Here is a 15,000-nt window from a genome sequence, read left to right as displayed (position 1 = left end):
GCTTTCGCACGAATCGGTGTGATTTGTAAATACCTAAGATATCTACACATGTAGAAACCATCAAGTCTTGAGAAATCTGCCGTACTATGGAAAAACACGTATTTAAAACGTTGGCCAGAAAACTCACCATTCAGCCTTATTTTCTTTAAGTCTTTTTTCCTCGTCAGTGATTCTTAAGCAGATTCTACGTCTACAAGCATATCTTACAGTTTCATTCTTTTCTGCTGTTTACTGTCCAAACGCAATTTCGAGAAGAAAACTTTTACTACAAATGTGAATCAATTAAGAAGACCACCAAAAAAAAGAGCCCTCAATATTTGGACTTCAAGGAATGTAATAGGGGCAGCGTGTCTCAGCAGTACGGTCTTTGCTTCGTACCCGAAAGGTACCGAGTTCGATAAACCGCTGCTGCGCTGTGTGGCTTTGAGCAAGTCACCTCGCCCTAGCTCACTTTGCGGCGCTGCTCTGCGGCTGACGCCTGGGTTATTCCAGTCTTCCCTAAAGAAACATTTCCTCTATGGGGATGAATAAAGGGAATTTAATTTTTTTATTTAAAATTTTTAAATATCTGTCCTCTTCTAACAAAATGTGTTAGGTTTTAAGACATTTTTGCGAGACAAAACATGGTCATTGAAATGTATCAAGTAAAACAAAAAATCGACCAAGAGGAAAATAATCCCATTCGAAGGTTTACCACGTAGATAGAGTGGACCTCATTTGCCAGTGGACATCTTGTCAGTCGGACCGGACCTGCCCACCAATACCTAATTTGACTTGCCTGCTCGTTCAAATGTCTTCCAGATAACCCATCTCCCTGCGTGAAATGTCTTTGTCTGCCGATTGCTATGGCTGATAACAACGCCTCTTATCTGGGCGTCCCATAAGATGAGTATCTGTGCACAGCCGAATCCTAACTCCCCGGGGAGTTCTTACAGCTTCTATAATCCCTATGGTATAACCATAGGCAGTCAATGAGGCTATAAAAAGCTTGTTTGTTGGTGTCCTTTTTCCATCGAACTAAACTGTACTTATTATGGGTTTTGGTCTACTATTTTTAAAGGGTACATTTGAAACGTTCAAGGGTCAAGCACTCGACACTATGTATTTTTTTACTTGAGATTTTATAGAGTGCAATATTCACTAAACGTGCTCAAAGCGCTTAACAAAGGTCCCTGACCAACAGCAACACGTAACATGTAGAACAAGACATGACGCATGAGACATGTTAGAGGATATTACAATTTTTTTTCCGACAGAGACAACGGCCAGGTACTCATTATATACCTGAGTACGATGAGAGAATGTGAGTAAAGAGGCTTTTCAAAGGACTCAACTATGAGCCGAGCGAGGCTCGAACCCAGGACCCTGCGATCCGAAAACGAGTGTCATACCACAAGACAGCATAGAAAAAAAAATCTGTATTATGTAGTAATAAAGCTGCAAGCACTCTCATAATTATAATAACCAGCTCAAATGAGATATAGAATTGGACTTAAAAATATAATTATGCCAATGATGGTTAGGGGATTGGGACGAAAAAGCTTTTGACGTGTTATCACTCGCCCCCCCCCCCCTTTTCTCTCTCTCTCTCTCTCTCTCTCTCTCTCTCTCTCTCTCTCTCTCTCTCTCTCTCTCTATCTCTCTCTCTCTCTCTCCCCACCCCCGAATGTTCTTATTGATTCAAACGATTTGAATTACAAAGAAAAAAAGGCATGGATTAGAAGGGGAACTTTTCTTTCTTTGTTTTTTTTTAAAAAACAAAACAGTAGCATCGTTAAAACCGGACCACGTGACATATTGTTAAGGTAATTCGCTCCCAATAATATTAGGATTCTAATCGGTACTTTGTCCCTGAAACTTATTCGTCTGTGTAAAAACAAGTTTCGTTGATACAAAGCTACATTGTTCCAAGTCATGAAAATGATGATGATGATGATGATGATGATGATGATGATGATGATGATGATGATGGAAACAATAATAATAATAATAGTGATAATAATAATAATAATAATAATAATAATAATAATAATAATAATAATAATAATAATAATAATAATAATAATAATGATAATAATAATAATAATAATAGAGTCTAATAATAATAATAATAATAATAATAATAATAACTTTATTCTAATAGCCCAACACCTAGTGCGTCTACTTATAAGAATGTCGGTAGTTAAAGATAGAACCAGTTTACTGCAACATAATGGTCCGTCTATTGATTTCCAATGATATAGTCCGTCTATTGATTTCCAATGATATACTATAGCGGGTTTTTTTTTCTCTCATAAAGACACCATTTGTCGTAAGAAATAAATTATGACCAATCATTTTATTTTCTTGTTCTTGTTGGACTATGTTGTCTAGTAGTATGAAACTCGCCGTATTACAAATAATAATATGTCGAATTGATTCTAAGCTGCTAGAAGCTGTGAACTGGAACAAGTAATGAACAAAAATGAATATAACAGCTTTAAAAATGAACAAAATTTCAAACAAGGAGCGTTTCGGGTTTAAAACCCTTCCTTAGCGAAAAAAAAACCCCACAAAAAAACCCCATAAAAACCTTATTTAAAAAAATTAGATAGACGGCAAAGTAATGTATTTATTTTTTTGTTAATTTTGTTATTGTTTGGGGAAGGGTTTTGGGCCCGAAACGTTCCGCGTTTTTAGTATTTTGTTCTTTTTTAAAAAGCAGTTATCCTCATTTTTTGGGATATATTTATTGAGGCAAAATGAATGAAGATAAACATTTTAAATGCCCTAAAGCAGAGAGAAATATCCAGGGTCCCTTCAGATTACTTTCTCTTCTATCTAGTAATGCATCATACACGTGTTTTTAGAATACTTATCAGATCAAACTATGACGTCATGCCATATTGATGTACCTATTCTTCAGTCATTGCCAAAATATGTGGGTAGTGGGATGGGAAGTCGGCTCGATAATAAGAGAGCATAACTGGGTCTGCTGTGTTCACATCAAATTTATGACCATTAAGATATCTATCATATTAGCCTTGGCACGGAACACACCACTCCACTCCGAGGCAACCTTCGATGACAGGATGGCTATAATATGAACTCCTTGTCGTGGCTCCCTTCAATAGGCAATCCATAAATTGTGTGACTAAGGATAGTCTTGATCTTGGCTCTCTGCTCAGTGTAAAAAAAAATATGAGCTTTTATATAGCGCAATATCCACTAAACGTTCTCAAAGCGCTTTACAAAAGGTCCCTGACCAACAGCAACGCGTTACATGTAAGACGAAACATGACGCCTGTTAGGCGATATTACAATTTTTTTTTCGATAAAGACAACGCTGTTCATCAGGTACTCATTTTACACATGAGTTCGATGAGAGAATGTGAGTAAAGAGCCTTTTCCAAGGACTCAACTACGCGCCGAGCAAGGCTCGAACACAGGACCTTCCGATTCGAAAGCGAGTGTCATACCACTTAGCGGCACGGTGTAAAGAGTATTAATAAACAAAAATGAGTGTGACAGTATCAGAAAAAACAAGATATTAAACACGGATCTTTTCGGGCTTAAAATCCTTCCTCAGACATTAAAAAAACCCAATGAAAATATAAATACATCACTTAAAATTTAGACAAATAAATAAATGCCAAATATTTCTCTGAGGTTTATCTGTTGACAAAAAAAATATAATGTACTCATGTTTTTATCGTTTTTGTTATTGGCTGAAGAAGGATTTTGAGCCCGAAACGTTCCATGTTTCGCATTTAGTTCTCTTCAGAAGCTGTTATATTCAATTTTTATTATTACCCTTTTAGACCACAGATTCTAGCAGTGTAGTATGACTTTGGTTACACTGTACAGCAATACTGTAGCACATGATATAGTGGGAAATATTGATGTTGATTAAATACAAAGGGAGGGAAAACTGTCGTAAATAAAGTGGCTGGCTGCAGACTGCTCAATCGCCCTGAAGACTTCAGGAGTTTGTGATCTACAGTGCTATTATTAGTGTCAGTTGTATTTATGTTGCTGCTAACGTCTAAAATGGAGCTCTTCCTTTGGTTGATTTTGAGAAAAGAACAAGAAAGCATATGTGAGTGTCCGTTTCTTTAAACATGAATAAAGGAGAGAGAGAGGGAGAGAGAGAGAGAGAGAGAGAGAGAGAGAGAGAGAGAGAGAGAGAGAGAGGGGGGGGGGGGGGGGAGAAATATAGGCATATATAGATAGATAGAATGGGTGAGAGAGAGAGAGAGAGAGAGAGAGAGAGAGAGAGAGAGAGAGGGAGAGAGAGAGACAGAGACAGAGACAGAGAAAGAGGGGGGGGGGGAAGAGAGAAAGAGAGAGAGTGAGAGAGAGAGGTAGAGAGAGAGTGAGAGAGATAGAGAGAGACAAAGAGAGACAGAGAGAGTGAGAGAGGGAGAGAGAGATAGAGAGAGAGAGAGAGAGATACAGAGAAAGAGAAAGACAGAGAGACAGAGATATTTCTGAATCTGTTTTTAAACTCTCATCTCATCTGATCCATCAATCTTTTTCTCGATGGACGTACGCGTGCGTGCCTTTAAGGTATTGACACATTGACGGTGATATTTTAAACTGACGCCTGATATTTAGTACGCACACAAAGACAAACATTAACCGTATGATTGGATGTAGATAGATATTCCATTGAGGGCATCGAATAATAGTCAATATTAGAACTGCACGATTCCTGCACAGCAACAATCAATATGGGGATAGAAGAGAAGAGTCAACAATTCTTGAGGCATCCAGATAGTTAAATCAATATCACTATGATAATATCTCTATAATGATAACATTTCAAATTCATGATTTACAACCGCATGATGAGGACGGCGTAAGTCATTTAATGAGATCATGGAAGAGATGAAGGCTTGGAATTTTGTATATTATTATTGCAAGGTCGGTTATAGGCTATTTAACCAGTAAACTTCGAGAAGTCCCAGGTTTGAGAGTTTTTGCCAAGACGAGGGTCGATCATATTTAAAGGTCGAGTTTTCTGGCCATTTTTTTAAATACGGGGTTTTCCATAGTACGACTTGATAAGGGCGCTCGCGTTTGCAAATTGGATCAGTTTGGGTGAAAATTATCAATTTATGGAAGTGACTGTTTTAGATCAATTTATTCATTCCTTATTTCATTTCAACTCATAATTTTGCTGAATGAATAATTTAAAACAGTAGGAAAAAATGCAATTTAAAATCCCTATCCAACGTTATTTGGCTCAAAATAGGATGAATATTGCGTTTTTCTCAAAACTGTTATAAAATCACTATAAACATTTTTTAGGACTTCATCATTTTAATAAATTTGAGTGCTAGAGCTTTGAAATTTGGAACTAAAATAGTTGATATGTTACTAAAAATAGCTGGCTACATTGATTTTGTATTTATTGAATAGTTTTGGGGTAAAAATATATTTTTTAAAATATTGTCATAAAAGTGAAGGAATTTTATTCACATTCCCCCCCTCCCCCCCCCCCCCTTTGAGAGTAAATATTTAAAGTACTATGTAGCCAGATATTTACAAATATGCTTAAACTTTGCATAATCACTTTAAAAATGTAAATCAAAGAAGAATTAATAAAATGGTGGAGTTCCAACTTAGCAACTGGCTCTAAACTATCAGAACAATGGCGGACGCCCTTATGAAATAGTTCTCCGACGAGCATAAAAGTGTATCCAGAGGAGAAAAACATTATTAATCTGATTATGTTTGACTTTTATACATTCTGACCACATGACATGTGAAATAAATTCTTGTCAGCATGAAGAATAAAAAGGACCCCTTGTAAGCGCTTTGAGCACGTTGAGAGGATATTGCCCTATTTAAAATCTCATTTTAAAAAATGGAAAACTAAGACCACTGCAATTCATGGGTCGATTATTGCATTTTTTTTTCAAAAGGAAATTATAAGTGCGATATTGGTTCTTTATACATGTATTAACAATTCTTTATGAAATATTAGCTAAAATATATCGATTAATTTTGAAATGAAAAGAAGGAAAATATTTGTAATAAGAGGCTCATTTGTTTGTTCTCCGGACAAAAAGATTTACTTCCGAGATGCCACAATAATCAGCTGATCCACCCACGATATATCGCATTTCGTTGACATTATCCATGATCTATGAGTATCATTTTGGTCGATCAATAGCTTAAGTCAAACTTATCAGTCCAAAGGGAAAAACGTATGTTGAGTCAGTGTGCGAGAATGCCCTGACGGATAAATGAAATAAATAATAAAAATGAAATGGGTGTATTCATTATGAATGGGGAGAAAAAACTGACTCGACCTTGGAATTTATGAATATTTGTAACGGAAGTTCGATGTAGTCGTTGTTTGTAGAAAAGAAGGAGACGTTTATCGCTATCGTCATTATCATTATTATTATTTTTATCATCATCATCATCATCATCATCATCATCATCATCATCATCATCATCATCATCATCATCATCATCATCAGCAACATTTTGATTGTGTGTGTGTGTGTGTTGTGTGTGTGTGCGTGAATGTGTGTGTGTGTGTGTGTGTGTGTGTGTGTAAGGGAAGGGAGAGGGGGGAAAGAGAAAGGAAGAAAGAGAAAGAAAGAGAGAGAGAGAGAAGAGAGAGAGAGAGAGAGAGAGAGAGAGAGAGAGAGAGAGAGAGAGAGAGAAAGAGAGAGAGAGAGAAAAAGAGAGAGAGAGAGAGAAAGAAAGAGAGAGAGAGAGAGAGAGAGAGAGAGAGAGAGAGGGAGAGAGAGAGGAGAGGGGAGGAGGAGGGAGATTGGGAGACATAGAGATGAAAAATGAAGATGATACTCTAAAAATGTCAATTATAGATAGAACGTAATTGACCTCTTTGCTAGTATTTTTTAGTCTGCTATTTTTATGAGCATGCTCTCACTAATTTGTGTTATTCAGACTATAAACGTTTACGGTTACACATTGTTTCCAGTGTTGGTACATTATTTCAGGCTGGTGGGTATTACGATACTTTCTTTAACAAATCGCATTGCATAAAAGGTAACAAATAATTCTGTCAAGAAGGATTAAGTGCGAGGAAAACAGTGAATATAAAAGATAAAATTGGTAATATTTGCTGAGTCAATGTGGTCTTGTGGTATGGCACTCGCTTTCGGATCGGAAGTTCCTGGGTTTGATCCTCGCTCTGCGCATTGTTGAGTTCTTGAAAAATGCTCTTTGCTCATATTCTCTCACCGTACTCAGGTGTAAAATGAGTACCTGGCTGGCCATTAACAGCGTTGTATCTGTCGGAAAAAAATTGTATTATCGCCTTACAAGCGTTATGTCTCGTTCAACATGTTACGTGTTGGTGTTGGACAGGGACCCTTTGTAAAGCGCTTTGAGAACGTTTAGTGGATATTGCGCTATATAAAAGCTCAAACAGCTCAAGTAAAATGATATTATAATAGATGAAAACACAACATATAACATAACAAATCAATAGATGAGCAATACAAATGCATATAAAGATAAGTAATTAGAAATGAAGTAATATTTATTTAGATTTCATTCCATTCTTTTTAACTGTATTCCTAGTTTTAGCAGCGTTTGTAGTTGTCACGTAAAAAGGATTTGTTAGAAAGAAAAAAAAAAAGAATTAACGAAAAATAAATTTAGTACGGGTGGGGTTCGAACCCACGCGGAAATCATTCCATTGGAACTTAAGTCCAACGCCTTAACCACTCGGCCACCGTACTCGATAGGTTCACGCTTTAGTTTTTATTAGTATTATTGTGGATGAAGTCATCGATTACTATTTTCCTGAACGGGGTTATGACATTCACACTCAACCAGGTAAATGATATTTGCATAGATTTGACGTAGATCTAGCATTAAATCGTGTTAAACTATGACTATAAACGTTTTTTTATTTTTTTTTTAATGAGAAGTGAATTTGTATTAAATTGATTTAATAGCTATCTACCTGTTACGGTTTACGACGAAATAAAAATTATACAACTCAGGTTTAAGACTTTTTGACAGTCAGAAAGCCATTTATAGAATGTGAAGAAACGGATTTCTGGGGGGAAAAAAAGAGTCATAATTTTGTCATTGTTCGCAAGAACGTTTATATTGTGTTAGAAAATAAAGCTTTTTTGGTTTTGTATTGTGTAGTGTCGTGCTTCGCGATGGGTGACTACCGAGCTGTGTGTTTCACAGGTTTTATCGTTTTATACCAATTCCACATCTACTTAAATCATATCAACCTGTCACAGTTTATGATTGGATTTTTGTTTTTAAAAAGAACAAAACAAAAACCGAAAAAAAAACCAAAAAAAAAAAAAAAAAAAAAAAAAACCAAAAAAAAAAAAAAAAAAAAAAAAAACCAAAAAAAAAAAAAAAAAACAAAAAATAAACAAACAAACAAAACAAAACAAAAATATAACCAAAAAAAAAAAAATAAACAACCCCCCAAACATGCAAACAAAACACATAAAAACAAACAAACAAACACATTTTAAGAATTTGGGCCAGAAATCAAATAAAGATCGTTCAGGATATTGTGTTTTTGACAAGATGAAATGAAGGACAAGATTTCTGGCCTAGATTTGAAAAAAAAAAGTTTTGTTCATGTTTATTTTTGTCACAGTACCTATGGCAGATTAGAGAAAAGCAATTTGTCAATGGCTTTGTCCCTCCCTTTTTATTCCAACTCAAAAAGCACTATTGTGCATATAAACAAAAATTTCACATACCATTATCAATAGGAAATGTTACATGTTAAATGATAAAATACTAGCAAAAAAAAGGTGAAAGTGGAAAGGCTTCGTCTGGAAACAGTACATTTCGGGGTACAAACCCTTTGTCAGCGGAACAAGTAACAATGGAAAGCACATATTATAACAACATGTTATGAAAATTATATCGTGTGTACTTCTGGGTGGTTGGAGTATGAATTTCAATTGTGAACGTTTATGAAATGTTCAGCTAACTGATTCCATAATTTAGAACTTTGTCATATTTCATTATCTTGCCCACGCGGACATTTTAGGAAATTGAGGGATAACCCACACCGGAGACTGACTCCTACGACCCGGCACTGCCGTCTTTTGCCATCTTCCGGATAAAGACGTCGGGCACGGACAAAATACTAAGAATAAAGAGAAGAACCGCTAGACCTACCCATACCAAGCTAAAAAAAACCCCGAAAAAAAAAAACAAAACAAAACAACAAAATAAAAAAAAAAAAATAAAACAAACGGCCGAGGACTTTGGGTGCTTGGTATGGGTAGCGGCTCTGTGCCCGACGTCTTTATCCGGAAGACGGCAGAGGACGGCAGTGCCGGCTCGTCGGATCAGTCTTCGGTGTGGGTTAGCCCTGAGACAGTACTGAGTCACAAATTATATTGTTGGATTGTCCATTGATTTCTATTCACGAGCACGACTCATAAATCTCATAAAACGGGATCGGTACTGTTGTTATGTTACAGGGATCGTTGTGTTTATTATTCCGCCGAAGATCAAGAGATGAAAACACTAATAGGGTAGAAAAGCCACACCGTCTACTCTTACGGTTCCAAAGTCCCTGTAAATGTGTATCTAACCAGTCCTTCGGAGGACTAATAATGAATAGGTTACATATTAAATAATACGGTGGTTAGCAGAATATATAGGCAGATTCGTAAAAGAACGAGAATGGATGATTTTTCATTGACGACCAGCATATATTTTTAGACTAGAAAATAAGATGACATCACTCAGAAACCCCAGAAGATCAAATACACAAGGTATGTGTCCAGTCCTCCGGAAGGGAGTTTTAACACTTCCAATTAGATTGGAACCAGTTTTTTTTTAACAAACCACTTTTGTACCCTATCAACAAAATGCATGTGTAACGAGGCTCTTCTACAATGTAGCACATTTTCACGGTTCGCGTTAATGGGGGGTCAGAGGTTAAAGAGGACTGGTAATTTGGGATGACTTATACTTGTATTTTCTTCTACGTTACATGGCACTGAATCATGCATGCACAGCTTTCATGATTTCATCTTGCACCAGTGCCTGCCCTGGACGTTCAGTCATATCTGTCTAGAATACATTCCCACTATACTAGCCCAAATCGTGGATGGAGCCTTCAGATTTTAAACATGGCTGCCTACTTTTTTTTTTTAGGGAATGAGTGGATGGCTCTTATGATCTACAGTACAATTGTGTGTAACACCGTGTCGAAATATTGTTTTTTGTTCACAAACTGGAAGGCCAGATGATTCTGTTAGTTGGCATCATCATCATCATCATCATCATCATCATCATCATCATCATCATCATCATCATCATCATCATCATCATCATCATCATCATCATTATCATCGTCATAATTCATCGTCAAAGCCATCACCACACCCCCATTAATGCAAATTGTCCCAAGATTGCCATTCCTAATTCAGCAATAAATATCATCCTCATTATCAACCTTTTACTATTGTAATTCTCATTACCATTAAATCATACACTATCAGAACACTCTTTCACGCAACCCTATTAAATTCCTTATCTTTATTTATAACGCAGTCAAACTCTACCCATCTGCTCACTCCTACATAAATTTAATAAGGACGATTTTGTCTATAGTATAAATTATTAGCTTGTGGAATGAAGTTAATAATAAAGGAACAACACAAAACCCATATAAAATTACAGTCTTTCCATCGGCTTTTTCATATCTATTCCTTACACATGTAATTGGCCCGAGGACTGTCTCTATAAGCTGTCGCAATCTTATTTACAGCTTTATCACAGCATAGAAGGAAATGTTAAATAATGATGGTAATTATTGGACGAAATCGCTCAGATTCTTGCCGAAGAAAAATTATCCCTTATTAAATCTGGTCGATTTAAAGGGAGCGAATTATCCTGTTTTGTGTATACGACATGACTTCGTGTTTTCGCTCGATGCTTGGTATTTTGCTTTTTTAAAGTGTCGTTGAGTTGGAACTTTGAAATCTGAATTTAATCTTTTAAAAACCAATATTCAAATTGTGCAACTATCAGAGGCGTGAATCGTTTTAAATATATTATTTTACTTGTCGACAGTTGGCCGAACTCGGTTGATGTTTGACATGACAACGTGTCATGGATTATGCCGTCAATGTCAAGTCTTGCTAACCCGTTGTGTTAGCAAAAACAAACAAACAAACAAACACACACACAACTCACACACATCTATATATATATATATATAAATATATATATATATATATATATATATATATATAATATATATATATATATATATATATATATATATATATATATATATAAATATATATGATTGAGGGGAGTGAGTTGGAACCACGTAGAGTGCTCGACAGTTTCTTGATGCGAATTATTTATTTATTTATTCTCGCCACGTTTTTTTTACACATTCTCCAACAACTTTGTTTCGTCCAGAATTCATCGAGTCATCAGGAAAGGCCGTACTCCAACTACATTGTTTCGTCCATTATTCCTGGAGTCATCAGGGCGGTCGTATGTTGGAGAATGTGTAAAAAAATAAATGAGGTCAGAATATATATATATATATATATATATATATATATATATATATATATATATGTGTGTGTGTGTGTGTGTGTGTGTGTGTGCATTTGTGTGTGTATGTGTGTATATCAATATTTTGCCTTGTGACACATGATGAATAAAAATTTATACTTTATACGATTACCACCTCTACAATGTTAACATTCAACCATCAAAATACTGTATTTTGATTCGAAAATGTTGCTGAATAGGGACAAGACTTTTTTGTTTACCCAGTTATGTGATAACAGCTTTTAAAAATGTCCACTATTCATATTCAAACTCTTCACATTCAACTCAAGGTCAAATTCCAGACATTCAATAATACCAAAATACTTTTCATTAAAGAGTAAAAAAAGTTATTTCAACTGAAGCAACGACAAAATTAAAACCTGATGGAAATCAATTTTAAACAATAAACAGCAGAAACCCGGACCAACCATCGTAGCGAATTAAACAGAATAGTCTGATATTAAAAATGGATCAGACACCGGCTATAATATTACGACCTGAACCAGAACCAGACAGAACAATTTCCTAAAAAAAGGTTATCTGGAATGAAGTCTTTAATTTCTTTCAACTAGAATAATATCAAATAAATAACACTAACGATGTCATCATAACAAAAACCTTTGAGTGTTATGCTTTTTATCATCTCAAAAATGATCAAGGATTTTCGCCACACAAAGATTAGAAACTGATTAGGTTAGAAATTGAAAATATTCTGATTGGAATATGAGAAGAGCGATCAATACTGATTCAAACAAAATACAAACTTTAATGAGGAACAAACCTGGCAGTAGTGTCAGCAAATTTACATCATTTTTTTTTTCAATTTCCTCCCACTCATTTTAAAAAGTATATTCCTTTTTTAAACTCTCTCCTTACCGAGTTTTGCAGAGGCGTATTGTCTGTCTTTCTTTAAATCATTTAAGCCAACAGATTCTGAAATGTAAAATCACCACAGAACAAAACATTGTTATTAAAGCAGTTTAAATATTTCGAAAATGAAGTCAAACGAGAAGATCTATTCACATCATTGAAACTGTCTGTGTGACCTGACATATTTTAGTAGAAAAAAAAACACACACACAACCCCACCCCCCTAAAAAAAACAAAAATAAAATAAATAAATTTAAAAAAACAAACAAACAAACAAACAAAAAAAACCCGACAAAAAACAAAACAAAACAAAAAACAGATGAAAAACATAGATATAAGTTCTTAGGGCTCCCGGGTCATTGACCATTACTTTGAGAGGTTATTTGCTGAACCACTGAAAATAAAGTACATAATGTTATGGTAAACACTGTTACGGTAAAATTCTGCTATTTGAGTGTAATAAGATAAAATATCACCCACATCAAAGGAATTTGTTGGAGATACATATTTCAACATTTGGATTCACAATTTTTTTTCATATCTAAGACCGCATACAAAATATCCCGCAAATCTGTCAGACGGTCAGTAAGAAATTGAGCAAACAGCGTGCGTTTTAGTTTTGAAGGGAACTATGGTTATGGATTTTGGTTTCCTAAAACCCTTATAGAAGGTTGTACAGACCATTTACCCATCTACGTTCCAGTCCCATCCAATGCCGATCTAATCACTGCATCACCACCCACCTCAACCCCGACGTCATTGAATTATTCACTGGTTTCCATTATAGGCTGATAATTACCTACACTAGCTTACTGTACACTCGATCAATTATGCGATTTCTCTTTCCGTCTTGCTCAGTGTACGCGTATTTGTGGCAACTCTAACATTAACCAGTTACCTGCCGTACTCTGGAAAAACTCCTATTTAAAAACCTGGTTAGAAAACCCGGCCTTAAATATCCATCATTTTAAATTACCCTCTTCGCGAAGTCCCAGGTTGAATAGTTTTTGCCACGGTGAAGGTCATTAAATCAATTGACATGTGAAGGACACGTTTTCTTGCCAAATGTTTAAATATAATTTTTCCAAAGTATGGCAAAACTGGTAAAACTAATATGTAGTATTAACCCGTTACCTGCGGGTTAAAAAACATCAAATGATCATTTCTAACATCATGTATCTGGTTGGAACTTTAACCTTAACCTATTTATTTCTCTTAGAGACCAGTGACGTCGATGCTATTCTGGTTTCAGAGAAACTCGCCTCGCTTGGCTTTCATTGACCTCTTGGTGAAAACGGTAAGACATGATCATGTAAGGCTGGAGTTGCCAGCCAGTGATAGGTCGGATGCCGTCGTATAATAAAAATGAATTAATAGATAGTATGCAGATGACGTCACTCAGGCCTTTGTTATTGTTTTTGCCATCCGCGTTTGTGAGTTGTTCTCACTAAACTGAATTAACCAGACTATAAAAGTTCATGGTTACACAGAGTTTGTGTGTTGGCCGTTATACTTCCGGATGGCAATGTTGTGAACTCCTTGGCCAAGCGCATTCTATCTATACATTTCCTTCATTCATCCTTAAGGAGATATTTTTTTTAGGGTCTATTGCAAGGGAAAACTGGAATAACCCAGAAGTGAGCCGAGTGCAGCGCCGCAAAGTAAGCTAGGACTAGGTTAGGTGACTTGCTCAAGGCCAAACAGCGTGGCGGGTAGTCGAGCTCGGAACGTTTCTGCTACGAAGCAAAGACAATAATAATATGGCTAATCCACGCGATAGAGGGGGAAATGAAAGAAAAATAATATTTTTAAAAACGTTACAGGACAGTCTAATTGTAATGAAATTAATTTCTAATAATAAGAAGTTTTGTAATTATTATTACGAGTATAATTTATACCAACAAATCTAGATGAATGAAGTAAGACAAAATATTTGAATATTAACCAAGAATCCCGGTGTCAGTCGAACTAATACAATCTCTCTCTCTCTCTCTCTCTCTCTCTCTCTCTCTCTCTCTCTCTCACACACACACACACTCTCTCTCACTCACACACACATACATACATACATACATACATACATACATACATACATACATACATACAAACATACATACATACATACATACATACATACAAACATACATACATACATACATACATACATACATACATACATACATACATACATACATACATATACACACACGTGGATTAATCTCTAATTTAAAAAAAAAACAATCAAAACAAACTACTACACCCTTACCAAACCAATTTTGAGCGGATAGCTGGATCTAATCTAGATTGAGCGAAAAGTACATTTTGTAGATTAAGTCCTATTGAAAGATGAGTTTGCTACAGGCAGGATCTGGAATGTTATACTAAATGCTATCAGGATATTTGTAGTATCATCTATCATTGATGGCAATATTGAACAATTAAGATTTAACGCGATATTGCATGGCATGTTCTGTAACTTCAATAACTTTGTGTTTTTAAGTAAAACACTATAGACACTTGAAAACCTGAGTCTAGAGTTCCAATCAGTTAGAACGCAACTGTACTTGTAATAAATGTAATTGTATT

The 15,000-nt window shown here is 35.5% G+C and overlaps 1 protein-coding gene and 1 non-coding gene across 13 annotated transcripts in view; both read right to left on the bottom strand.

Moving 5' to 3' along the window:
• LOC144971022 (protocadherin gamma-A11-like) overlaps positions 1 to 15,000 on the bottom strand; it is a 249,409-nt gene that overhangs the window by 132,139 nt on the left and 102,270 nt on the right. For 5 of the 12 annotated variants that reach the window (XM_078911315.1, XM_078911321.1, XM_078911325.1 and 2 more), the window contains one exon: positions 12,421 to 12,477. The exons of 6 other annotated variants lie outside the window; for them this stretch is intronic. The gene's annotated coding sequence lies outside the window, so the exon portion shown is untranslated. Of the gene's footprint in view, positions 1 to 12,325; positions 12,478 to 15,000 lie in introns of all 12 variants that reach the window. One more of the 12 variants, XM_078911319.1, reaches the window with a different exon arrangement.
• Trnal-uaa (transfer RNA leucine (anticodon UAA)) lies at positions 7,627 to 7,709 on the bottom strand. Its single transcript has one exon. It is a non-coding gene; the product is annotated as a tRNA-Leu (tRNA).

Source organism: Berghia stephanieae, chromosome 4, assembly GCF_034508935.2.
Source record: "Berghia stephanieae isolate SIO BIC M18660-M18661 chromosome 4, UCSD_Bste_1.3, whole genome shotgun sequence".
In the NCBI taxonomy this organism is placed as follows: Eukaryota; Metazoa; Mollusca; class Gastropoda; order Nudibranchia; family Aeolidiidae; genus Berghia; species Berghia stephanieae.
This window is presented reverse-complemented; position numbering and strand designations above follow the sequence as displayed.